At 42.5% G+C, this 27,750-nt stretch overlaps 1 protein-coding gene across 4 annotated transcripts in view; it reads left to right on the forward strand.

The window, feature by feature from the left end:
• The window catches only part of CDH12 (cadherin 12), a 652,390-nt gene that overhangs the window by 395,424 nt on the left and 229,216 nt on the right, over positions 1-27,750 (forward strand). For 2 of the 4 annotated variants that reach the window (XM_081918186.1, XM_081918185.1), the window contains one exon: positions 4,310-4,470. The gene's annotated coding sequence lies outside the window, so the exon portion shown is untranslated. Of the gene's footprint in view, positions 1-3,737; positions 3,813-3,892; positions 4,096-4,309; positions 4,471-27,750 lie in introns of those variants that run through there. The other 2 variants (XM_081918188.1, XM_081918187.1) reach the window with 2 other exon arrangements.

Raw genomic sequence — 27,750 nt, forward strand, 5'->3', positions numbered from 1 at the left:
AATCTGATCCTGATTCTACTAGAGTCTGTGCAGAAGGAATTCATTCCCTGCCACCCATCACCCAGAGCAACACCACCGGCAGTGTCACTGAGAAAAAAATGGTATGGAGGCTGGCAGACACTTAAAAGACTTGGTGGGTCAATTCTGGCTCAGAAGCCAACGGTTCGCCAATCAACGGTTATATGTATGACATTGCTGTTATTGTTTATACTCTAGAATCTGTTTCTTGCCTATTTTATGCATATGCTCTAATTGTTTTTGTTGTTGTTACGGCAGGAACTCTTCTTTATTTTGCACATGCATAATTCTGCTAATTTAACTGTTACTGTTACTTATTGCTCATTTGGTGATTTATTTATTTTTTTACACTGCTATAGTGAATTGTATTTTATCTTTTTAGTCGTTCCATGGTCTTTTATGTAAACTTACTGAGAGGACTTTTATTGCATAGAGAGGTGGTGTAAAAAATGGCTAAGTAAAACAAACATGGGGACTTTTTAATGGCAACTGGTCCCAAAACAAAATGAACTTTTTTAAAAAAAGCCAAGCTATACTTCCCACCAGTTAATTGGCAACCCTAGGAGCTTCACTGGCAATAGGATGGGTAGGCAACTTGATAGTCAGTGACTTGAAGGCTGCAATTCCTCCACCTACTCTAAAGCATTAAATTTGAAAGTTTAAAGTCTGCCGACAATTTAGGGAAGGTAATAGAATTATATCTCCTGTCCCCGACCTGCCCTTAAGAGTCAGCATGCAGCAATTCCCATTACCCACTGAGTCCACCCCAAATTTTGTGGTGCTGGATTTCCATGTTGCCTGAATCACAATATCTACCCTGCATCTCTGTGCTGTGTTGTTGTTGTTGTTTAGTTGTTTAGTTGTGTTTACTCTTCATGACCCCATGGACCAGAGCACGCCAGGCACTTCTGTCTTCCACTGCCTCCCGCAGTTTGGTCAAACTCATGTTAGTAGCTTCGAGAACACTGTCCACCCATCTCGTACTCTGTCATGCCCTTCTCCTTGTGCCCTCCATCTTTCCCAACATCAGGGTCTTTTCCAGGGAGTCTTCTCTTCTCATCAGGTGGCCAAAGTATTGGAGCCTCAGCTTCAGGATCTGTCCTTCCAGTGAGCACTCAAGGCTGATTTCCTTCAGAATGGATAGGTTTGATCTTCTTGCAGTCCATGGGACTCTCAAAGGTTTCCTCCAGCACCATAATTCAAAAGCATCAGTTCTCCAGCAATCAGCCTTCTTTATGGTCCAGCTCTCACTTCCATACATCACTACTGGGAAAAACATAGCTTTAACGATATGGACCTTTGTTGGCAAGGTGGTGTCTCTGCTTTTTAAGATGCTGTCTAGGTTTGTCATTTCTTTTCTCCCAAGAAGCAGGCGTCTTTTAATCTCATGACTGCTGTCACCATCTGCAGTGATCATGGAGCCCAAGAAAGTAAAATCTCTCACTGCCTCCATTTCATCCCCGTCCATTTGCCAGGAGATGATGGGATCAGTGGCAATGTACTGTACTGTGGCAATGGCTAAAAGTCACCTTGAGGTTGAAATTTGATCAGATAAAATTTTCAGTAATGTGATTCTATCAGAACTGACAATCCACTCATGTGTTGAAAGATGTGTGGGGAATTCCTTGTTTGTGGAATGCTCTTCCCAGGGAGACTACTGTATTTTTTATGTTGTGAATAGTCCTGTGATCCTCAAATGAAGGGAAGAAGAAGAAGAAGAAGAAGAAGAAGAAGAAGAAGAAGAAGAAGAAGAAGAAGAATTCCTCCTTGTGCAGAAGAGTCTTATGTGTGTCTATTGGCACATAGATAGGGCTGTGCATCATGCATGCAGCTAGCATGAGTTGTGCATTATACACCATTGCTGGGATGAGTGAAGTGGCCATGAGTACTTCACAAACTCATGCGTGTTTTCATTATATGGAGGCTGGCCCCACAAACCTTGGTCTGCCCTCAACCAGCCCCCACCTATGAGTCCAAGGCAAGGGGTGGCATTGCAAGTCGGAATCCTCCTCCTTCATCTTCAGGAGGGAGGAGGGTGGACTCCACCTGTCCTTGACTCTAGCTCCCCTTACTGTTGGTCCCCCTGCCTTTTGCCTCACTTGTCCCATTGGCCACCAACCAGCAATGCGTATGAGGAAGTTCAGATGACAGCCGCAGATACAAGTAATGTGATTGGCATGGATCCTCCGAGACACTGGACACACGATGGAGACTTCAGTGACAGGCCTGTCACATCACGGTCACTGGCATCTCATGCACTGAAGCAACATGCAATGCTATAAGTAAAATAATTGCAATGGTCACTGGGACAATAAATCATTTGCTAGTTATGGATGTGTGGCAGGATTATTTTCCTAAATTTAAGCACATGCTTAATTTTCTTTTATACTAGTTAAGTGAATCTTCTTCTTCTTCTTCTTCTTCAATTAAGTTTGTATACTGCTCTTCATCTGAAGATCACAAGGCAGTTCACAACATAAAATTACAAAACAAGAACGTAAACACATAACAAACCAAACCAAAGAAAAGAAAACCTCTCCCACAAACAAATTTAAAAGGCCATAGAATGTTAATCAGGCAGGTCTCCTCCTCCTCCTCCTCCTCCTCCTCCTCCTCCTCCTCCTCCTCCTCCTCCTTCTTCTTCTTCTTCTTCTTCACCACCCTTCATCTAAAGATCAAAGTGTGGTTTATGGTAACACTGAAAGTGCTTAACTTTGGCTGCCTCACAACTTCATTCATTATCAGTACTTTCTTGCTGATTTTTCAGTAGATGAAATTTGGGTGGAACAGTTATGGTTTAAAAGTCACACCTGCTTTTTCTATAAACAACTGACATTTTTGGTGCCCTTTAATGGTACCCCAAAATCTGCCACCAAAGGTGAGCAAGCTCACCATACCAAATTCCAGGGTCACCACTGAAGGTTTTCACAAAATCCATTGCATGTACTCTGCAAACTAGGAGTCTTCCTACAATATTAACTGTATCCGAAACACTCTATTTCCCCCTATTTTGTCCAATCCTCTTTTAAAGCCACCCATTTTGGTGACTGTCATTGCCTCCTATGGGAGCAAATACCATAGTTTAATTTTGTGCTGCATAGTTTACTCGAAAGTTACTTAATCCCCCCCCCCCCACGTGTGGCAACTAGCATAGTACTTTGTGGCTGTTGCAGCTAGAAACAGACGTATAAAGGGGGGAAAGGAACTTGTGGAAATGTAAGTTGGAACAAACCATGCTCTGGCCAGACATGCAACCTAGTACACGTGTCTGTGTTCCAATATCAGCACAATCTGTTGAATTCAGACTGGAAAGATTCACTCCAGATTGTGGAATGAAATGAAATCCTCTCTCATCCCTAGTACAAATAAATAATCTAATTAATTGATGTTTTATATACTTATTATTTAACTGGTTCATTGACACCCCCCCCCATTTTAAAAAAAACGATTGGTCAAATGCCAACTACAGGAGGGGTTTTGGTGGCGGTGGGGCTTGTTTTGAAGCATTTCAGTGAATTTGACGGCTCATTCCTGTTGCTCTCTGCCAACTTGATAACCCTGTTTTTTGAAAGGAGCATTTCTCTTCTGGAAAAATAACTTTGCATGCTTAATGGCTTACTCCCGCTGACAAATGTGCCAGGCGGAACCTGCCTCCCTCCCACCCAACAATAGTTAATTGCCATCTGGGAGATTTGCCCACCGGAATCACTTTCATTTCTGTTCGGCTGGAACCTGAGTGTCCATCTCTGTGCTTATATAGGAGAGCATGTGAAGTCCCCTCAGCAGTGCATACTGTGAGCATCCCATAATGAAATAGGCTTCATCCGTCGGCTCAATTAATCAGCCATAACCTGTTCGGAACGCTGATGCACCTTGGAAAAGGCAGCGTTGCAGGAATGGGTTTTGCTTTTTGAAATCATTAGAGGGTTTTGCACAGTGCAGAGCCCACCTTGCAAATTACAACCTCAGCTGCAACGGCAGATCTATTAATCTGGAAGAGATGACATTCCCAAGTGGCCTCGGTGCCTTTCGCGACTCCCCGGCGACCCAACTATCCTCCCGGTGCTTTCTCCACATGTAAGGAGTGTGCTGTGTGTTAATCAGGTCAACGATCATCCCACGGCTCGAGGGAGATGAGAGAAACCTATCGTAGCTGCCACAAGATCTTTCAGACCTGAGCACGTTTTGTCAAACACCCCCCTTTTAAGCAATGGAGCTTTTGTACTCTTTCACTTACTCGGCTCCCTCCCGAGGATTCCAGCTTATCTTTCCTTCTCTCTCCTTTTTCTAGACAGTGAGGAGTTCAACGTCAACAGCAAAAGACAGCCTAGGATGCATCTCTACCTGGAGGGTGCTGATTGAAAACTTAAAGATTGTCCTCCAAATAACTGCTGATTTTGAGCCAGTGCTTCCTCCTGTTAGCTTTGTCAAAAGCGAGGGTTTTCAATTAAGGTAAGTGCTGCGTTATCTGGTTGACTGCATCAATCTGAATTTTCTGCATTGAAAGTTCTAAATGAGTAAACTGACATTCTGCACTGCAGCAGCTCAGCTTGTTGTGTCAGGAAGGGAAAAGGGGGAGGAATACAGGGGTTTAGTTTAGAGAGAAAGCATCCCAGAATAGAACTATTGTCTCTGGAGAACCTATGGTGATTTTGTTTTGTTTCTTACCTGTACCTGCAAAAGTGCAAACTCTTACAGGAGATATTTGATGATACTGGCAATCTTAGTAATCCCATGGAACTGATTTGATACATGGATATATATGTCTGTGTACAGGCACATGAATATGACATGTAAAAAACACCTTATCTTTTCAAATGTTGATTAGACAGCATCACTAGCCCAATAAAGATCTCATGGTTTCAAAGTCTTGCAACAGAGGCAGGCAGAGAGGATTCAAATGCATGTTGGGGCTGGCTGTTTGTTCAGTGTTCTGGGTTGCAAATGAAGAATATATGAGTTATATTCAAGGCATCTAGAAGTAGATATGAATTTCAGATTTAAACATGCAGCGTCTTCCCTAATATTCCCCCCCACACCCCTTGCAAGATTAGCAGCTGAATTGCATTGGAGGTAGAGGGTGGAAATTGCTTCTGATGCGGTCGGGAAATGAAATCTATAGTTGTCAGCACTAATAAAGTGTGACATGAATAGTCATTTTGATTAAAAGGTCGGGAAGAGATAGAACAAAGCAAACACGGTGGCGTGTTAAGAGAGAGAACTCTGCTGACAGTCAAGATGTTTTATTTGAGAAGGGGGCCAGGCAGGTGAAACCGGCATGTCCTGGAAGATTAACAATCTTTTTAAGTAAAAGTCTTCAGATGCTAACATCTGAGGCTGCTGCCGGGCAGCCAGCCGAATTGTGGCTGCAACAATGGAAAACCCAGAGATGTGTTCATCCCATTCTGGTTTGAACTAAGAGCTAAGAGATTTGTGGACTAGGGAAGTGGCAAAATGTTTTAAAGTTTGCCTAAACGTGAGAGTGCCTATGGCATCGTCACCTTTCTGGTGCCTTTAAAACTCAGTTTTTGTTAGAAAACATTGGAGCGTGCCATACAACAAAAGAAAATGTTTGGTAAAGTCAGTGCAAATATAGCTCATGCAACATAAGCAATAGCATTTTATCTGCTAGTGGATTTCCAAAGTTGGCTAAAAGCATTAACTATTTGCATGGAACCGAAAATGCTAATATATAACATTTATGCAGTGTGTATCAGGTCTTCAGAATGTTTCACATATTACTTTAGTCATCTTTACAGCTGTCCTCTAAAACATACCTGCATAGTAGCATTTTGTGGACAGACATTCAAGTAAGGAAGGGTTTGAGGCAAAAGATGCTTGTTTAAAGCACATCAAACACATGAACACCCAAAGAATTCTGGGAACTGTAGTTTATCCCTCATTGAGCTATCATTCCCAGTATCCTTAATAAAGTACAGGATTTTTGGTGTGAGGGAGGGGAAAGGTGTTTTACATGTATGGTGTGCACACAGCCCAAGATAACCTCATGAGTTTGCCGTGCTATTTAAACAGTACTTCCTGGCTCGTAGCTTAAACTTTTCGTCATTATAAAGCACAGATAGTCTACATTCCACATACTATACAATATTATTATTGCATAAGCCACACATATTCTTAATGAACATATTTCATACGTATTAAATTCATCTTTTTTTTCTTTAGGAACTCTTTTTTAATAATTTCTTTGAGAGAAGTAGGGACCTGAAGTATAGTTATTTCCCATTTACCCCCTACCATCTTGTGTGGAACATGCTTTGTGCATAGTTTACTTGACCTGCTCTTAAGCACAGTTGCAGAACTGCATTGGGAAATGCCATATGAATGCACCGTCCATCTGCCATACTGGGGCATGGTACTGGCATGACAACAGGACAGAGAGATTGTGGGGAAATATGTAGAATGACTGGTGTGTATCCACAATCCAGCTGAAGTTGCAAAGGGACCAAAGAAAGTTGCTTAGACTATTTGTCCAACAAGCCCAGTAGGGTCTTCTGTGATTGGTAGCGGCTCTCCAGGGTCTTGAACAGAGTTATTTTCACATCATCTGCCACCTGCTCATTTTACATGGAGATGCCAGGGATTGTGCCTGGAACGTTGTTCATCTCCTCTACCAACAAACTACAGTTTTGTAGTTGGAGTCAAAGGGAGAAATGCAAATAAAATGTGCCATCAATTTCAGATTGAAATTGATGAGTCTTACAAGCACTTAATGAGGTTGGGATTAATGTGTGTGTGGATTCAGCCATACAAACCACTGGTATAAAGCAGGCATAGGCAAACTCAGCCCTCCAGATGTTTTGGGACTACAATTCTCATCATCCCTGACCACTGGTCTTGTTAGCTAGGGATGATGGGAGTTGTAGTCCCAAAACATCTGGAGGGCCAAGTTTGCCTACGCCTGGTATAAAGAATGATCCCCTATCCAATGAACCAGTAGGTAGCATGCTCAGTTCAGTTTTGGTGTGGGGTGCAGTTTCTACTCTGCCACAGATAGTCTAGGTGGCCTTGTGAGAAGCATCTCTGTTTGACCGCAGTCCTCTCTCTATCAGCGTGTTTATTTATTTATTTACTTATGTATTAGTGTTTCCCATCCTCTGTCTTTTATCTAAATACTTAATGCCCTACAAACAATATTTTAAAAATAGAAACTTTTATTTTATTTTATTTTTGCTAATATTTTAAAATAACCCCACTTTTCCTGCCAGAATCCCCTTGTTATGGGTGGGAACTATCGGTTGAAGCTGTAAAAAGTTGGATGGTGAGGAACAATCCAAGAATCCCTAAACAGTGTGTGGTCCCTCCAGACCCACCAGATGTATCTGAATTGTTCCTGTTGTTCCACAGCCTTTCCTTTCTTCCTGCCCCTCACCTCCTTTGTTAAATAAATCCTACCTGTTAGGTCCCCCCATTCCATTAAGTTGCTCACCATTCTTCACACCATATTCCTTTCTACAACATGGGGCTGGAGGCACAGTAAGCTATTTTGGGAGCCGGGCATTCTTCATCATCCATCTTGCTACAATTGGAACCTATGCTCCATAGTTCACCCCATAATAAGAGATCACTAATGAAATAATGTTGTTTATTTAAAAAGGAAAAGACAAATGAGTGACAATTGAGCTCCTCCATTTTGTGGAAAGGCTTTGAAAATGGAAAGTGATTCAACAAAAAAGTCAATTAAAGGTGGGGTCTAGAAAGGCTGACCCTATGACCCCATGGTTGTCACCTTTTGGAAATGATGGGACACAGAGCACAACCTCCTCTGCTGATCTTTATGGGCAGGTACATGTGGGAGGAGGTGCAATCTCACATACATAGCCCTGGCTCTTTAAGAGCAAGGCTGGATAATCTTTTCCAGCCTGTGGGCCATGTTCGTAAGTTAATGTTGGTGGTGGGCAGGGCCACTGGAGTTGGGCCAGAACCAAAATTGAGCTGAGCAATTGATGTAAACATTAACCTTTGTGCATAGGCTTCCAGCCTTCCAGCTATGCACAAACTGGTGGCTTTCACACATCATTTCCATACAGGAAAGCAAGAAGCATTCTCAAAATTCAAGGACACATGCCAGCCAGGCAAAAAGACCCTAAGCAGGGTGGGTGAGTGGTGTAATGAGATTCTTGAGGGCTAAGAGGCTACGTTTGGGCCTTGTTCCCCTGGTTTCCATTCTCTGTTTTAGAGCTTTAAAGGCAAAAAAGAGCTGCTTGACTTGACCTTACATTGCAAGACAGTTCAATTAGGCTATCTTGTGAACTGCCCTGAGGTCTCAGGCGGGAGCAAACGAAGGCGTCATGACACCTGGGACGGGACGTCGCTATGTACAGCACATGTGCGGCGTCGCCACGTACGATGCATGCACTGTACGTAGTGACACTGCATGCGCCATACAGCACACATGCACTGTACATAGCGGTTTGCCAGCGGCGGTGCTCCAGCACCGTACAGACGGTGCCGGGATCCCTCCTTCACCACTACAGCTGTGAGCAGAGGAGCCTCCACATGTGGCTGCGGCGGTGCGATGGCTGCTCACGCTGCCACGAGCCCCCACGGGGTGCCTTCTTGTCACTCCCCAGATATGGCACCCGGGGCGAACAGCCCTCCCACCCCATTGTGACACCACTGGTCTTGGGATGAATAAATAAACTAAACTAGGGTGAGTGTAATTGACTTTCTGCCCTTATGAATAGTTGAGTTCTGTGGTGGCTATAGTTTCCAAGTATTCTTCAAGAGTAGCCACACATGAAGTAGATTTCAAGACTCCAAGTGGAAGGAATATGTGTATGTGTGTGTCATGTAGATGGTTTGATGATTAAACAGTATAGAAATCCTATTAAATAAATGAAGATGCTGAAATGTAGGTGGCAGTGGCCAGATCATAGTAGCAGAATTGAGAAAATATTGGATTGGATTGAGTCTGGCATGAGCCAGGCTCAATTCCCTACTCAGTGATGAAGCTCATTGGGCGATCTTGGGCTAGTCACATCAATCAGCCTAGCCTAAGCTGCCTCACAGGGTTATTCTGTTGAAAAGGGCTCCCTTAGCTTGCAAAAAGATCAGGTTAAGCCGGTACCTGTATATAATATCATACAATATCATGATGATCGAGGATGAGCTGATGTGTTCTGGGTGCCTAAAAATGTCACTGGCGTATATCAACCCCATATCGATAATATTCAGGTATATCTGCCTTTCTTTCTCATCCACTCTTCCAAAGATGTATATACTTTCCCAAGGCAGCTTGAGTAAGCTAAGTAGCTCCTGATTTAACGATCTGCGCTGAATCAAGTTTCATAAATAAACAATGCACCTTCAACATAATTAGTATATATTAATATACATGAGTCGAAGCATTCTTTCCACAAAAGTTAATCAAAAGAAAACACCCATTGGTATCTCTCCCCCTCCCCCCAACATCCCCACCTTTCTAGACTTCAAAAATGAATATATCCTTCCGTCGGATGAATTGTAAGAATTTCCTCCATATTTGTGCAATTTCTACACGTTAATTATATTAAGCCTCTGATGTAATAGCTAATATCTCCTTAAACTTGCATGGGAGTTGCAAAATTAAGTGAATGGGAAACAGAACATTTGAGACCTCACACAAGTTGGTTGGGGTAAAGGAATCTGCAGTATAGCCTTGGGAATGAATCACAGTCCTCAACAATATTCACAGTATAAGAGCTTGTTTGCCCTCACTGGAAGATGATGATGATGGTGATGGTGATGATGATGCAGTGTGGAGCCAAAGTTGCTACTAGACATGCACCCCTCTGGTGAACATATAGCATTATGTTGAGCACAGTGGAGACATGTAGCTATGCATCTCCAGGAACATTCCTCCCATTTTTGAGAGGATGGTGGGGGAAGGATTGCACAAGTTGGACTGTGTGTATGATTCCCACCACATTATATGCTGGTTGCTCTGCATGATAATGATTGTGATTTATTCAATTTGTATACCTTCCTAAACCTGCAGGTCTTAGGGCAGTTCACAGAATAAAATCAAAATAATACACTCACATGCTCCACTGTGTCTCAGCCAAGTAACTGAATGAACTGTGTCCAAAGCTTCAAATGTCAGTGCAGATTGCTGCCTTGTGCGACACACAGTTGATTTAAAATCTATATTCCTGCACATTCCTAGTAGGTAATCCTATGGCAAGATGCAGCAGCTCCCTGGCTCAGGAAGGCTTGGCTAGCATTAAATCCTGAACCCTGGCTCAGCCAAAGAAACATAATTTGCTCACCTCATCTCAGTCATGGCCAGTGTACATTCCCCAAAAGGGACAGTCTAGAGATGTGACAGAGAGGAGAGGAAATAAGTGAAACCTGGTATAAGCCCATTCACCTCAGTCATGTGACCTTGCAACCCGGCAGAAAATGCTATTATAAATGGTTGTTAACACTCTGCAGGCTAAGGCAGAGCAGCTCAGCTGCTGAATGAGGTGTGAATCTAGACCACAGCTCCACCCGCTCACTGGAGTGTTGTAGCACCATCATGGCTAGTTCCATTTGATAGCCTGTTTAGATACAGATAGCAAGATATAGATAGCAATAGGGTTACCAGATGTTCCCAGATTTGCAGATCTGTCCCCGGACAAATTCCGTCCCCGGAATGTCCCCAGATTTGCAAATTTGTCCCCAGGAAATGTGGCGGCAGCAGCCTCAGCGGCCTGGAGCCAGCCTGGTAGCGCATTTGGCTCTGGCTGGCTTCAGGAGCTGCTCGCTGCCATGGCGCCCACCATTTTTCCTCTCTAGAAGTCCTCATATGATGTGTCTTGTGCGCAACACATCATATGTGGACTTCTGGAGAGGAAAAATGGGCGCCACGGCAGTGAGCAGCTCCTGAAGCCAGCCAGGGCCAACTGTGCTACCAAGCTGGCTCCGGACTGCTGACTGCCACTGCCGCTGCCACTGCCAAAGGGGAACCGGGGACGTCTGACGGTACAGATCTCTTGCCCCCTTCCCCCTTTGCTTTGACTGATCGGGGGAGGTTCAAGAGTTGCGGGCGGGTGGCCGTTACCCATTTTTTAAAAAAACACTGCACATTTATGTTTCACAGGGTGTGAAAGAAGGACTTTGCACCTTTATACAATATGCATGTGTGCTTGGGCCCAGGGTCTTTTGCCTCACCATCCCCACTACTGACTCCCTGTTGCTACTCAGCTTAAAAAAGGGGGGGTGTCCCCAGATTCATTGAAAAAAATCTGGCAACGATAGATAGCAATCTAGATAAAGATAGCAAGAGTGTGATGCTGCTGTGAGAGAAATGAGACAAAAAGAGACCCTAAATCATAGAAGCCTAGTGACTTGGACATTGTTCATTTTTTTTTCTTTTGTGCTATAACACAGGAAGACACACCTTTCGGTCTTCTATAGCTTTTGCAGCGATAAAACTCACAAAAGTTGCCAACTTCACAGAAAATTGTTGTCTCCTCTTGTGACACCATTTTTCTGAGAAGACAACTTATCAGGCTTAAGTGTTTAATGGCAAAAATAGGGCTGGGATAACTTTTACACTAAGTAAGTCTTAGAGTAGGGACCTAATTTCCCTAAGGCCTTTGCTGTCGTCTAATTGCCAGACTTCCTTTTCCCTTTAGGCTCTTTATAAAAGTTCATAACTTGGAACACAGAATTATTTTCTGTTCTCGAAACATATAAACAAATGACTAGCTATTTCCTTAGCTGTACGTCATTTGCCTTCCTTGTGGGGAAAAAGTTAAATCATTGATGTTTCCACGTGTGTGCATGAGAGCGTGTGCGCACACACATACACACAATTTTTGTAAATTGCCCTGGAAGTTGTTCAGCTGAAGGGGGTGTACACAAATAATCTGAGTAAATAAACATGATGGAATCTGATATGGAAAGCTCTTGGCCTCTGTTGCTTGAGGTGCTGACAGAGGAGAGGCTAGGACTCATCAATCAAAGTTTGGGACCTCAGAAGAAGTTTTCTCTCCTCATTGCCTTCAATCTGGTCCTCAGTGCTATTTTTAAGTGCTAAGCATTTTGTGCCAGCTAGTGCAATGGCACTCAGTTGTGTATGGTGGTGAGGGGGCTTTTGTGTTTCAAGGACTCCCAGAGGCACCGTCTCAAGGGTCATTATTGGGGGAAAGTAATTTTTGCCCTTAACAAAGCAGCACCCCCAAGTGAGGCATTTTGCTTTCCCCCATGGAAGTGAATTGAAACGATTTTCTTGTATGGGAGGAAAGAGACAGTTGCATTCAGAACTCAGGTTGGGATTCCCTGCTGAGGAGACTCTTGTACAGTGGTGTTGTTGTTGTTGTTTAGTCGTTTAGTCGTGTCCGACTCTTCGTGACCCCATGGACCAGAGAACGCCAGGCACCTCTGTCCTCCACTGCCTCCCGCAGTTTGGTCAAACTCATGCTGGTAACCTCGAAAACGCTATCCAACCATCTCGTCCTCTGCCGTCCCCTTCTCCTTGTGCCCTCCATCTTTCCCAACATCAGGGTCTTCTCCAGGGAGTCTTCTCTTCTCATGAGGTGGCCAAAGTACTGGAGCCTCAGCTTCACAATCTGTCCTTCCAGTGAGCACTCAGGGTTGATTTCCTTCAGTATGGAGAGGTTTGATCTTCTTGCAGTCCATGGGACTCTCAAGAGTCTCCTCCAGACCATAATTCAAAAGCATCAATTCTTCGGCGATCAGCCTTCTTTATGGTCCAGCTCTCACTTCCATACATCACTACTGGGAAAACCATAGCTTTAACTATACGAACCTTTGTTGGCAAGGTGATGTCTCTACTTCTCAAGATGCTGTCTAGGCCTGTCATTGCCCTTCTCCCAAGAAGCAGGCGTCTTTTAATTTCGTGGCTGCTGTCACCATCTGCAGTGATCATTGAGCCCAAGAAAGTAAAATCTCTCACTACCTCCATTTCTTCCCCTTCTATTTGCCAGGAGGTGATGGGACCAGTGGCCATGATCTTCGTTTTTTTGATGTTGAGCTTCAGACCATATTTTGCGCTCTCCTCTTTCACCCTCATTAAAAGGTTCTTTAATTCCTCCTCACTTTCTGCCATCAAGGTTGTGTCATCTGCATATCTGAGGTTGTTGATATTTCTTCCGGCAATCTTAATTCCGGCTAGGGATTCATCCAGCCCAGCCTTCCGCATGATGAATTCTGCATATAAGTTAAATAAGCAGGGAGACAAAATACAGCCTTGTCGTACTCCTTTCCTAATTTTGAACCAATCAGTTGTTCCATATCCAGTTCTAACTGTAGCTTCTTGTCCCACATAGAGATTTCTCAGGAGACAGATGAGGTGATCTGGCACTCCCATTTCTTTAAGAACTTGCCATAGTTTGCCGTGGTCGACACAGTCAAAGGCTTTTGCATAGTCAATGAAGCAGAAGTAGATGTCTTTCTGGAACTCTCTAGCTTTCTCCATAATCCAGTGCATGTTTGCAATTTGGTCTCTGGTTCCTCTGCCTCTTCTAAATCCAGCTTGCACTTCTGGGAGTTCTCGGTCCACATACTGCTTGAGCCTTCCTTGTAGAATTTTAAGCATAACCTTGCTAGCGTGTGAAATGAGTGCAATTGTACGGTAGTTGGAGCATTCTTTGGCACTGCCCTTCTTTGGGATTGGGATGTAGACTGATCTTCTCCAATCTTCTGGCCACTGCTGAGTTTTCCAAACTTGCTGGCATATTGAGTGTAGCACCTTAACAGCATCATCTTTTAAAATTTTAAATAGTTCAGCTGGAATACCATCACTTCCACTGGCCTTGTTATTTGCAGTGCTTTCTAAGGCCCATTTGACTTCACTCTGCAGGATGTCTGGCTCAAGGTCAGCAACCACACTACCTGGGGTATACGAGACATCCATTTCTTTCTGGTATAATTCCTCTGTGTATTCTTGCCACCTCTTCTTGATGTCTTCTGCTTCTGTTAGGTCCTTTCCACTTTTGTCCTTTATTATGGAAATCTTTGTACGAAATGTTCCTTTCATATCTCCAATTTTCTTGAACAGATCTCTGGTTCTTCCCATTCTATTGCTTTCCTCTATTTCTTTGCATTGCTCGTTTAAGAAGGTCTTCTTGTCTCTCCTTGCTATTCTTTGGAAATCTGCATTCAATTTCCTGTATCTTTCACCATCTCCCTCGCATTTTGCTTGCCTTCTCCCCCCCGCTATTTGTAAGGCCTCATTGGACAGCCACTTTGCTTTCTTGCATTTCCTTTTCATTGGGATGGTTTTCTTTGCTGCCTCCTGTATAATGTTACGAGCCTCCATCCATAGTTCTTCAGGCATTCTGTCCACCAAATCTAAATCCTTAAACCTGTTCCTCACTTCCACTGTGTATTCATAAGGGATTTGACTTAGATTGTATCTTACCGGACCAGTGGTTTTTCCTACTTTCTTCAGTTTAAGCTTGAATTTTGCTATAAGAAGCTGATGATCTGAGCCACAGTCAGCTCCAGGTCTTGTTTTTGCTGACTGTATAGAGCTTCTCCATCTTTGGCTGCAGAGAATATAATCAATCTGATTTCGATGCTGCCCATCTGGTGATGTCCATGTGTAGAGTCGTCTCTTGTGTTGTTGGAAAAGCGTGTTTGTGATGACCAGCTTGTTCTCTTGACAGAACTCTATTAGCCTTTGCCCTGCTTCGTTTTGATCTCCAAGGCCAAATTTGCCAGTTGTTCCTTTTATCTCTTGACTCCCTACTTTAGCATTCCAATCCCCTATAATGAGAAGAACATCCTTCTTTGGTGTCACTTCTATAAGGTCTTGTAAGTCTTCATAGAATTGGTCAATTTCAGTTTCTTCAGCGCAAGTAGTTGGTGCATAAACTTGGATTACTGTGATGTTAAAAGGTCTGCCTTGGATTCGTATCGAGATCATTCTATCATTTTTGAGATTGCATCCCAGTACAGCTTTCGCCACTCTTTTGTTGACTATGAGGGCCACTCCATTTCTTTTACAGGTTTCTTGCCCACAGTAATAGATATGATGGTCATCCGAACTGAATTCACCCATTCCCGTCCATTTTAGTTCACTGATGCCCAGGATGTCAATATTTATTCTTGCCATCTCATTTTTGACCACATCCAACTTAACCAGGTTCATGGTTCTTACATTCCAGGTTCCTATGCAATATTTTTCTTTACAGCATTGGACTTTCCTTTCGCTTCCAGGCATATCCGCAACTGAGCGTCCTTTCGGCTTTGACCCAGCCGCTTCATCAGCTCTGGATCTACTTGTACTTGCCCTCCGCTCTTCCCCAGTAGCATGTTGGACGCCTTCCGACCTGAGGGGCTCATCTTCCAGCGTCATATCTTTTATATGCCTGTTGTCTTTGTCCATGGAGTTTTCTTGGCAGGGATACTGGAGTGGCTTGCCGGTTCCTCCTCCAGGTGGATCACGTTTGGTCAAAACTCTTCACTATGACCTGTTCATCTTGGGTGCCCTGCTCGGCATAGTTCATAGCTTCTCTGAGTTCTTCAAGCCCCTTCGCCACGGCAAGGCAGTGATCCATGAAGGGGCTTGTACAGTGGTACCTCAGGTTAAATACTTAATCCGTTCCGGAGGTCTGTTCTTAACCTGAAACTGTTCTTAACCTGAAGCACCACCTGAAGCTGCTGCCGCGCCGCCGGAGCACAATTTCTGTTCTCATCCTGAAGCAAAGTTCTTAAACCGAGGTAATATTTCTGGGTTAGCCAAGTCTGTAACCTGAAGCGTATGTAACCCGATGTACCACTATAATTGCGAATCAAGGCTGTTCTGGTCTGCACAGCCTCATCCTACGTTTTCCTTTGTATTCCCCTTAAATTGTGTGGAATTTGGGGGAGCACTTTCTAATATCCTGTTTAGGGAAGTTTTTAATGACTGATATTTTAATGTATTTTTAATCTTTTGTTGGAAGTGGCTGGGGAAACCCAGCCAGATGGGTGGGGTATAAACAACAACAACATCTACAGATTTCTTGAGGAGTGTTATTGCTTTGTACCATAGATAAGCATTATTTGAAGTCTGTGATTTGGTCTTAAGTATTCCGTTGGGAAAATACATTGATTCTGGTTTCTTTCTCTCTGTTTCTCATTTTTTTTCCAATTATAAGTTCTGTTTGCCACATTTCCACCTCGTCTTCCTGAAAACCATGAGCCAGAAATGCACCAACCATTAACCATCATTAAACCATCATTTGCACAATAAACTATCATTCTTTCACTTGTCTATTTGTGGCTTGCTGTGTCCAGTGGAACAGAATTGGTCAGGGGGGGGGGGAGGGGAATCAGTCCTAGTACCAAAATAAAAAATTAAAAAGTAGAAGAAACCCACATTATTGAAGAATCAATGATACTATAGAAGGTAGCTAGTCATGGATCTGGTATTGAGAAAGTTACAGATTGCAATAGCACATAATGGCTGCTCACTGCGTCTATGGCGGGGTGACAGCTGTGGCCTCCTCATGCCCTACCTACACCCCTGGCAACTAGGCCATGCTTACTCTCCAGCCATTGCTGGGGAATTCCCCTTGGCCAGAGGTATCAAGGGGCAGCCTTCCTGCCAAAGAGGGTGAATTTGAATGGGCCAATCGGAGGCCCCACTTGGAGGGTGGTGCCTTGCTGGCTGGCCAGGCATTGGCTGCTGTCCGACCCAAGAGCAAGTCTTAAAAAGCTGGCTGTGCATGGCTACAAAATGCAATGGTACATAATGATCTTCCTTGCTGTTTTGCTGATGAATGTGCAGTGGACTCCACAAGAGCAAGCAAAACAACTTATTTACGTTAAGTCTGCCCATAATTTCAGAAGCCTTTTCTGTTTTGAGAAATATGTGAAATTCATATATCAGCTGTTCCCCCATCATGTAACATTGCCTGAGAAGATCAATGAAGCTATGTAGTCTGTTCTGCTCTCAATTTTTCAGTCTCTTAGTTTTGTGTATTTTTAGGAGGATGTCAGAACGGGGTGGTGGTGGTGAGCTAACTGCAATGAACACAGGAATTACTGGCTGCTTATATATTTACTTCTGCCCCACCCAATGGTATTGAACTCCATCTCCCATCAGCCCCAACTACTATGGCCAGTGGTCAAGGATTATGGGAGTTATAGTCCAACAACAGTTGGAGGTCCTTCCAAGTCACATACATCTGCTTTAGAGGGTTTGACTCTGCTCCACCTTTGCCTCCATAACAGTAACTACAAGCATTGCTTAGTCACATTTGGTTAAGGAAGTTTGAGGTGTCCTGTCTGAATAGTAAAGCATGAGCATTTGATTGGTTTCAGAATTGTTGGCAGAGTGAATTATCTGGCATGGTGCCGTCATGTTGGCTTAACTGCCACTCTTTCTAACATAGACAATCCAAGCAAATCAATGCAGGGACATGTCTGAGATGAGCCAATCGAGTAATGGCATGGCCTGGCTGGCGGTTTGGAAAACAAACAGAACACGGGGAGCTATCTAAGCAGTTTTAATAGGTCAATTGGAAATGAGCACAGACAAAGAGGATTTAGAATATATCTTAAAAATCCCTCTTTCTCTCTCTTTGGGTGAAAGTTGTCCCACCCCCACTTTTCCCCCTGCTAAGCTTGTTATTTAAACCCACCGTTTCAAGCATTCTGTAATTCCTGCAGGCATTATCTTCTGACAAACAATGAGCTTTTTTCCCTCTCCTCCTTTTAGCACAAATGCTATGGAAAGGTCACTTATTTTAATCAACTCCCTTATCTCTGTAAAAGCCAGATGACATTTTTTGCCCTATTTCTGACCAATGAGCATGCATATTTTAAATCAGAAAGTTGCATACTTGAGTATTTTGTGGAACGTCACCTTTACAGAGCACAACAATTGGTAATGATATGGCCTAATTCAAAGGAGACACAAAAGTTCAGCTAATTGTCATTGACTTGAGATGGGCTTATGAATGTTAAAATTCCATCCAAATCAGTTCAACTTTATACGTATTGGGCACATGGGCAGTTTTACCTATTGCATATAGGCTTTGATTTATACACACACATAACATGATGTGCGAATCCACCCTTGTTCCATGGATTTTGAATCTAATGTGAACTTCGTTCCACAGGACAAGCTGGGGTATAAATCAATAGCAGAACATGTGCTGTGCATGCAGATTCAATTTCTGGAATCTCCCAATTAAGGAATTTCAGTCCAGGCAAGAAAACAAACAAACAAACCCTGCTTCCCAAGGCATGGAAAGTTGCTACCAAGCAGATAAGACAATACTAGGCCAGGAGGACCAGTGAGATACCAAGGTGGATGCATATATTGAATTATGGTCTCAAACTTTTAATCTTCATTTCCCCAGTAGTCAAATTCATATGTTCTGGAGCAGAGTGTGGGATGACCCAACCTTTCCATGCACACAGTTCAGAAACCTACACATGTGAAAAATTAGTCTCCTTTTGGCAGAATTGAGCACTTTTACTCTCCCCTACCAGCTTTTGGGGAGACGTGGGTGGCTCTGTGGGTTAAACCACAGAGCCTTGGACTTGCTGATCAGAAGGTAGGCGGTTTGAATCCCCATGACGGGGTGAGCTCCTGTTCCTCGGTCCCTGCTCCTGCCAACCTAGCAGTTTGAAAGCACATCAAAGTGCAAGTAGATAAATAGGTACCGCTCAGGCAGTAAGGTAAACGGCATTTCCGTGCACTGCTCTGGTTCGTCAGAAGCAGCTTAGTCATGCTGGCCACATTACCTGGAGCTGTACTCCGGCTCCCTCGGCCAGTAAAGTGAGATGAGCGCCGCAACCCAAGAGTCAGTCACAACTGGACCTAATGGTCAGGGGTCCCTTTACCTTTATCTTTACCAGGTTTTGGCTTGGGCATATGTAGTGGTAGGTTCACTTCAATGTACCTAGCCACTACCTGCAACGTGTGGCCTAGGTATGCTTCCTGTAGTAGAGGGATCAATTGGCCTTCTTCCACCATATATCCTTCAAACCATGATTAAATTGTGTGTGGACACTGATGATGAGCAAGACCGGTGTTTGAAGCTCCCATTGTTCTAGGCGGATTTTGTGACAGCGAATTACATTAGCGCGAGCCGTTTCTGAGCTCTGGGCACAGTACTGCGCCTAAGATTTCAGATGAAAACTGAAGAGTGGAAAGAAACAGGACTTTTTTCTGCCTCCCCACTTCCAACTACTCTCTGAAGACAGGAGAAGAGACCCTCTTAAGAATATTAGGGGGGTGGGCAGGGGAAGGACTAGACCATGTGAAAAATGAACATTATATTTTAGCTGCAGTTCATTTTTTTTCAGTTTTTAGTCTTCTTTTTAAAAAGTGTACCTAGACATTATGTTGTTGTGCCCATAGCCTAGGTTTAATGTGCCATTTAGCCCCTAACTTTCATATCTCAGTTTCTAACACTGAGCAAGATTCTATGGATTATTCTATGGACAGCATGTGGTGGTCTTCACTTCATAAACAACCTGCCTTGTACTAATGTGCATGCCTGGCCAATGGCTTTTGGAAAAAGGAAGAAAAGGTATGGCCTGTATCTCTGAAGTAAACTACATGCTGTTCATGTAAGATCCTAGCTTCATTTCCTTGCCATCTGATTAAAAGGATCAGGTAGCAGTTGATATGACCAGATCTCTGCCTAAGAACCTGGAGGGCAGGGATAGTAGTCAACACAGGCCAAATGCAGGCAAGACTAAAAAGGCAAGGCTTGCTTTGGTTTTCCATTTCTCTGCTCCTGTCCCCCTTTAATCTGGTTTTGTTAAAATTGCACATTTCGAACTGGTATTCTGAGTGGTTCAACGTGTATCTTTACTGCTGGCTAATTAAATGCTGAAGTCTCATTAGTCTCCCAGGCAATATCACTTTCCCACTCCACACCCTCCTTGTGTGCCTTTGCTTGGTTGGAATGTGTTCTTGAACTGTGATAATAAGCCTCTTGCTCACCATGATGGACAGAGGTGTGTGCACGTAGATATCTCATACTTTGCTGAGGCTGGGATGTAACCCACTGTGCAAAGGTATGTTGCATCCATGCCTCTGTTTGCACGCTGGTGGAAATCAGCCTCTTTGGTCTGCAATCTATGCACTGAAACCGCCCCTTTTTTGACTAGCACATGAGCTGTAGGGTGATTAAAAAACAACAACCTTATTTAAGAGCACATTCTGTTGGGAGAAGAGATCCTGGGTTCAGGTAGCTAAAACTGAAAGCTTCAAATGGAATTTGCACTTCTTGCAAAACAAAAAAACAAAACAAAAAGGGTTGTGCAGCGAGAACCTTTTGCATCAATTCAATCGGATTCTGCTGATAAGTTGCACACTGCAAAGAGAGAAGAAGGAAATCTTGAATTCAAAGGACACATAGGAAATGTTTTAAACAGTGTGGCCGGCGGGTGGAGGGGAGGGTAGCATGGGAGATATTTTAATGCAGATCCACAAAATGTAATGTATTTTACTAGCTTCAGTGCCCCTCAAGGCAAACATTTGAAAAGGAAGGGGAGACTATAACATCAAGATAAATGTTGTCAGTAGGACCTAGGGATAAACAAAGTGCAAAGATAGTAAAGAAATATTTCTTGTCAGAAATGGGTAAACACATTGTTCACCAAGTCTATGTTACTTTAGAGAGCTAATTAGATGCTAAGATTTTCCCTTTCCAGATAAGACTTTGCTCTTGGTAAGTGCTGTTTCTTTGGCCAAAATAACAAATATAAAAACGCACATTATTGAATGAAGTGATTATTTATCTTTGGGACATGAAATCAGCTATTGTAAAAACTAACAATTTCTATAGGAAAATAAATAAATGCAATTAGAAAACATTTTTGGTATTTGGATCTAGCAACATATCCCCACCATGCCTATACTTGTCCGTAGAGGATCCCCTGAATATTTCAGATGTCTCTGGGAAATATAATTCCCATCACGTAGGAAGTGAGCCTGAGGCTTGCCTAGACTCATTCCCATCCCAATGCCCAGCGATCTAAAGTTTTAACATATTCACCAAGTAATTTCATCACAGGAGAATGAAATTCACCCTTTATTGGTGAAGACACTAGAATCAGAAGATGGCTCATTCCCTCAGGATGTCTTCATTAACCAACTATGGACATTGGGTCACCATCACTCTGCCCTCCACCTCCCATTGAAATTAGGTTTGAAAGAAGAATACTTTCTTCTTTCCCCCAAAAAACCTAATCTTGATGCAGGGAGTATGAATGTTTGGCCATGCTGTGTGTAGAACATGTGGGGTGTGTGCAAGTGCCTGTGTGGTGCCCACAACACTTTCCCAGTTGCCCACCATGTTGATAACTCCTGCTGCAGAAACACTTTTAAATTACGTTTCAGAGCCTTTACTCAAAAAGAGTGCCTAATGCATTTATTTTGTATGATGCTTTGCAGTATTTTAGAAACTAGTATTTTTTTCCTTGCTCGGCTTGTGAAAATTGAACATTTGTCTGCTGTGGGTCACACTTGTACCAATGTGGAATAGATTGTTCAGCATCTCTGCATAGTGTGATGGAAGCAGATTCACGAAAGGGCTGTAGGTCAGTGGTTAAACATCTGCTTTGCATGCAAAAGATCCACGGTTCAGTCCCCAGCATCTCCAGGTTGGTCTTTGAGAGATCCCACCTGAATACCTGGAGAGCAGGTGCCAGTCACTGTAGATAATATAAACCTAGAGTGGCCAATGTCTGACAGTATAAGGCAGCTTCCTACACTTCCATGGACTAATATGGGGGGTATAGCTGGCATGTGTAAATATCCATTGATGCGCACATTGCATTGGATCTCTTCCTTTGCCCTTGTTTATGTAGGTATAAGGTGTGTGGCATTAGTACCAATTCTGATGAACAGTGCAAAAACAAAATCTATGCTTCTGTGACCCATGCACGCGCGCGCACACACACACACACACACACACACAATATGGCAGGTAGAAAGAAGAAATTATTAGGCACTTTAGCTCATCCACTCAGAAACTTTAAGCCAATGCTACAAAATGCTCAGCAATACTCAAAATGGGGAACTTGAGAGTTGCTAAGAAGAGCAGGAAACAATTTTCCTTTAAAACAACTGATAGATATAGGTGAAATTACACACCTCCAATTTTACTCCAGGGCATTAAGAGCCTGCAGCACCTCAGCTATAATAGCTTTTATTCCTTGCATTTGTTACATTTATACCCACTTGTCTTCCAACAAACTTGAGATATTATATTATGAGGCTATGTGTCAGTCCCACATAGGATAAACGGCTTTGACCAAGGCCATTGTCGTGTGCTTTGTGGTTGAGGATTCAAATCCAGGTCTTGGTCAATGACCAGCACTATGTTCAGTGTACCTGGAGATGTTACTGGAGTCCAACTTCCATCATCCTTGAGACCATTGGAGGCTGATGGGAGTTGTAGTCCAACAACATCCAGAGGGCCACAGGCAGTGGTGAGGTGTTGAAGAACAGAACTCTGTGTGCCCCACAGCCTGCCCTATGTTGCCTAAACTAGATTTCTGTCCTCAGCTGTGATTGAGGACCCCATTATGTTCAAGAAATATTCAGTTGCCAGTCCAATCAGCTTCTGAACATAAAATAGGGTGAAGGAGTCATCTTGTTCTTTGACTCGGGCAGCACAACGTCTTGAGCTGGACTCCCCATTCCTAGAATCATGGAGTATCATTTGATCTACCTTATGGATCCATAGAACCATGATGGAGAGAATAAATAAAATTGAAATCCATGTATATTCAGGAACTGGACTTTAGGTTTCAGAAATTTCACTTGTGGAAATACATCCGCATCTCCAGTTGCTCCCTTATCTTATTATATGTGATGGTTATGTTGTGAAGTTGACTTTTATAAAATATTTTTTTTTCCATGATGATGATGCTGGTGAATATTTTTGATACGTCAAGATCATGGCTGCTCATAGCCTAACTTGAGCCCACTGGTTGAAAGATAGCAGTCCCAGAATGTTATGTTATCTGTGACTTCACTAGATTTGTGGTACATCAGGAATGCAAAAAGCATTGCCATTATTTTTTGCTCATTTCTCAAATGCAGTCACAGAACTTCTGAAGTGACTTCTACATCTCTTTCATGGGTTGCAAGAAGTCATGTCAAACTTCACACTTGTACACACAGGAGTCAGAGCATGCTATTTTGCACTCTTTGTGTAGCACAGTTCTGCCGTTGCGTTGCCTAGTCACATGTTTTCATAAGATCATTATGTCACATCGCTTTGACTGACTGTCATTATGCTATTTCAGTTAAGTCACAGCTACTTAAAATGGGATTTTCTAGAAAGGAGCAATGAAACATCTTCTGCTTCCTGATGCTGTGAAAACAAAAACTAAAGTATTAAACATTTCCTTTATCCTTGCCTATATTAAATTGTTAAGGTGGGAGATGTGAAGGAAGAAAGAAAGAAAAAAGAGGGGGAGGGAAGATGTATGTGTTTGCCACTTCACACAATATACTCATTCAAAATGTCTATTCTTCCACTGTAAGATCAATAGCCTGCAATTCGTTTATTTTAAAAAATACACTTTGGTATAGTGAACTTCACAATGGTAGATACTGTAGATAGAAGGATGCTGGTAGAAGCTTTCAAGTCACAAAGGAATAACAGAGCTTCAGCATCCATAATATAGCTCAGAGCATCATTATTTCAATATGAGGATTAATTGTGAAAATGATTATGTTAGTTTTCAAATTATTCAGATCTTAATTACAACTGTGTTGGCCCAATTAGTTTGAAACACAAGGCTAATGTTAGGGTTCGGTGGCTACTTGGCATCTGTGCAGAAGTGAGAGGCATCTGTTACCGGGCGGCAGAGTGATTGGAAGTGTCAACTTGCCAGCTGCAAAGTCAGGAAAGCTCTTTTAAAAAACAAATTTGAGCCAACGTAATGGTTTAGCACACTTCAGCACAATGGGTGGGAGATTTAGCGCTCATTTCACACACATAAGGAGAATGCGTCACAGAACCTAACTGGAAAATATCACAGAATAATATTGGAAAGACGCTGTGATAACAGGTGGAAGCCTCTGACCCCAGCAAGTCTCTGCTTGTGAGAGATTTTGGGTCCCACTGATGCCCTGGAAATTATTATTTGTAGTCTGCCTTTTTCTAATAAGGCTCCAAGATAGGTAACAAATCTCTATTCCTCACAGCTATGCACTCCGCCTGTTACCTTGAAATGGAACAGGAAAGACAAAGGCAATCAATGCAAATTTTATACATGGGGCATTTCAGTGTGTGCTGCTCTTTGATTTTTGGTTTAACTTATGCAAAGTGCCACATGTCAGAATTCATTCCCACATAGAGGGACACTTCCCCCAACTTCCCAAGAAATAAGGTTCCAGAGTTTTGGAGCCACGAGTTAGAAAGCCCTGCACCTTGTGCTTGCCAGCCTGACTTCAGAAGGAGATGCCACACTCAAGAGACTTTCTGGGCATATATAAGATGGTTGTTGGCATCTGTCTTGTTTCAAGATATAATGGAGTGCACCTCTATTAAAGTGACCTCCTGGGGGACCAAGCCTGAGCAGTGTACATGGAGGTCTTTGGCTGCCCAGATAACAAGACCTCAACCTCATTGATGTGGTCTAAAGGAAAGCATCTAAGATAGTGGGGAGGTTTATATGGGAGGAGACATTCTCTTAGGTAGGCAATGCCCCATTTGCCTATGGCTTTAAAGATCAAAACCAGCACCTTGAAATGGGTCCAGAAACAAGCAGATAATTAATGTGGAGCAGTTTGAGAATCAAGGGCTCTTCTGAGAATCGTATAAAAACTGGGTTGTACACACAGTACAGTTGGTGTTTCCAAACCATCTTTAAGAGGTGGCCCCACAGAGAAACTACTACAGTCCTTCAAAGAGGATGTATTGCCAAGCATGAATGGCAGAGTTTGCTTTCTGTTGAGCAGACTGCAGAAGGAAAGATGGGCATGGTTGCTAGGTACCATAATAATAGAAAGATGGAATTGAATATTGTGAGTGATTAGCACATGTACTGTCTTTCTTGGAGAGGAAAAATCTTGTTAAGAAGCATTCGTTAAGATCTTGTAATACCGACTTCCTTTGGTTCTACATGTTTTTGGGGGCGGCAGAGAGAGAGAGAGAGATTATGAATTGCAGAAATTCAATTGTTTAAAGCTATGAAATTCAGAGTGGCAGGGAGGGGGTTTTATGTCTCTGACAATTGAAACCAATCTTGGTAACTTCTGATATTGCCTTCCTCAATTGAGGATATTAATTGTATTGCAAACTTTATGGTGACATGCTTAATATTAATGTGTTATTAACATTTAATGAAAGAGCATAAACTTTGCTGAAAGGTAATCAATTGGCAGCAAGGCAGGAAAAAGGTGAACACTAATAGCAGAAGCAGGATTGCATTGAGCACTAATGCATTCACTTTTGACCTAGTTTTTATTATGGATCTTTTGTCAGCAATTTTGCATGGTTTGGGGGTTCTTGTTTTTTGTTTGATTGTTTACTCATAACGCAGAAAGTACAGATGGAGGAATGTGTAGGTTGCTTTTCCTTGGATATTTATTTTAATTTATTGATCTTTTAAACAGTTCTTACAGTGTAAGGCAACAATTTAAAAATGCAATATTAAAACCTGTTAGACTGAATGACAATCTAAATAATTGTATGGGTTGACATATAGTAGGATTAATCCAATTCTCTTGACATATAAGGTGTCAATGGCCAGGCTAAAGAGGTGTTGCTGTTTTTAATTTGCATGCAATGCATGAATATGTTGGTGCAATGCAATGGTATATGAGCTGGACTTTGAGCAGAGATGAAATGTGTGAGATAATCAGCATCATATAACCAACATTCTTGACTCTGATTAATGCATGACGGGGTTAATGCCATAGAGTAAGCTGTTACAACAGGCTTAGCTAGGTCAGTCCCTCTCACCTGGGGAGAAAGATAAGCAAGGTCATTTTTTTCACCTTTAGTCTATTTGTGTGTAATGAGGTCTGAGCTGGTTGCTCCAAGCTCAGACCACATGGTTCTTACAAGACTCTCTTGAGCTCCTGTTCCAATAATTTAGGAAATTTTGCCGCTGTAGCTAAACCAAGTTTTACTGCCTGTGTTTTCTAACCACATGAATCTGACCTTTGAAGAGTTTGTAAGTAAACCAATTCTTATCTGTCAGTGAAGCTCAGATGCTGACAGGAGGAGAAGAAGCAGGCACAGGGAGAGGACAGTTAACAGCAGAAAGCAGAGAGGAGGGGGAGAGCAGCTGTAATCTGAGCTCTGACCAAAGGGACAGACAGATGTGTGAGAACTACAATAGTGGGCAAGACGTTGGGATGCAGCAAATATGCTCTGCCAAATCTCGTAGGATTTCAAAAGTGGCAGAGATGTGCGAAAGATACCTGAAAAGAAGGTGGGGGCTTCCGTGCTGGGGAAGCGGGAGGAGCTCAGTCTGGGTAACTCTGTCTTCTGGGGAGGACGATGAGTAGAGGAGCTCAGTCTTAGTTTGTTGTTTTAGCAATAAATCTGAAATAATTAACAGCCATTAATCTCACGTTTGTGGGATAGACCAAGCTGTAACATTATCTTAGCAAATGTGTGATATGAGAAGAGGGGAACTTTGGAAGGTACTTAGGTGATATTTTAGGTCTCACAGCCTAAATTTTCATGCTTTACTTTGCTGCATATTTTGTTATTTTAAATCTCTGCTGGGGTTTTCTCACCAGAAAGTACATAAATATTGGTTTCTTATAGAGAGACAAATATTTATCCTTCAAATATATTTCCATTTTCCTGCATTTTAGCATATGTTTGACAAAACATCTACAAAAGTAGATACCTAATGCTTTCTTTTCTTTTTTGTAATGTAGATCTAAAGCATTGCCTATAATATGTGCATCAACCCAAGCTGGAGTAACTGAGCTCCTTATTGCCAGTTCAAAACAGACAGCAATGCAAGTCTGAATCACTGTTGTGGATGACAAACACAATTAGTTTAATTGTGAAATAGCTTGTGCAATTTAACTGTCACCTTTTTTATTTACTCAGATATAATGCTGTAACCATATTCCTATCAACAAGTGCCTATTTGTTCAGTTGAGCTCAACATTACTTGTTTTCTTTGCCTACCTTTGCTTTGAAAGTGCCCAAAAAAACCCCATAATTTCCCCCAAGAGGCCCACCTCAGACAGTCTTCAAAAGTTTCCCTCAGTAATGTGGCACCACCACAAGAAGCAGACATCTGGCTTGCTGAATGGCCAACATTAACTGACTCCACAATGGATAGATTTTATGTCATTGTGTAATTTATTTTATTTAAAAAGAACCCAAAAAACCCACACTGTTGCATCTCTTATCTTTTAAACTTTTTTTTAAAAAAAATAAACATCTTTATTGAAAGTTCAAAAAGTACATAATTATATGTGCACTAAACATGGTCAGATGTAAATAAAAGAGAAAGAGAAAGACAACCCGTGTAGAACAGGAAATAAACGTGGGGGGACCCAAAACTATATATCTTACAAGGCTGTTATTGTACTTCACCAGGTCTTAACCTATTGCAGTATTTATAAGAATGAATTCCAAATATTATTGAATTTGTCCATGGCAGGTATGCATTTACAGTGGTACCTCAGGTTAAGAACATAATTTGTTCTGGAGGTCCGTTCTTAACCTGAAACTGTTTTTAACCTGAGTTACCACTTTATCTAATGGGACTTCCCGCTGCGCTGCCGCCACACAATTTCTGTTCTCATCCTGAAGCAAAGTTCTTAACCCGAAG

Source organism: Podarcis melisellensis, assembly GCF_964234715.1.
Source record: "Podarcis melisellensis genome assembly, chromosome: 7".
NCBI classification, from domain to species: domain Eukaryota; kingdom Metazoa; phylum Chordata; class Lepidosauria; order Squamata; family Lacertidae; genus Podarcis; species Podarcis melisellensis.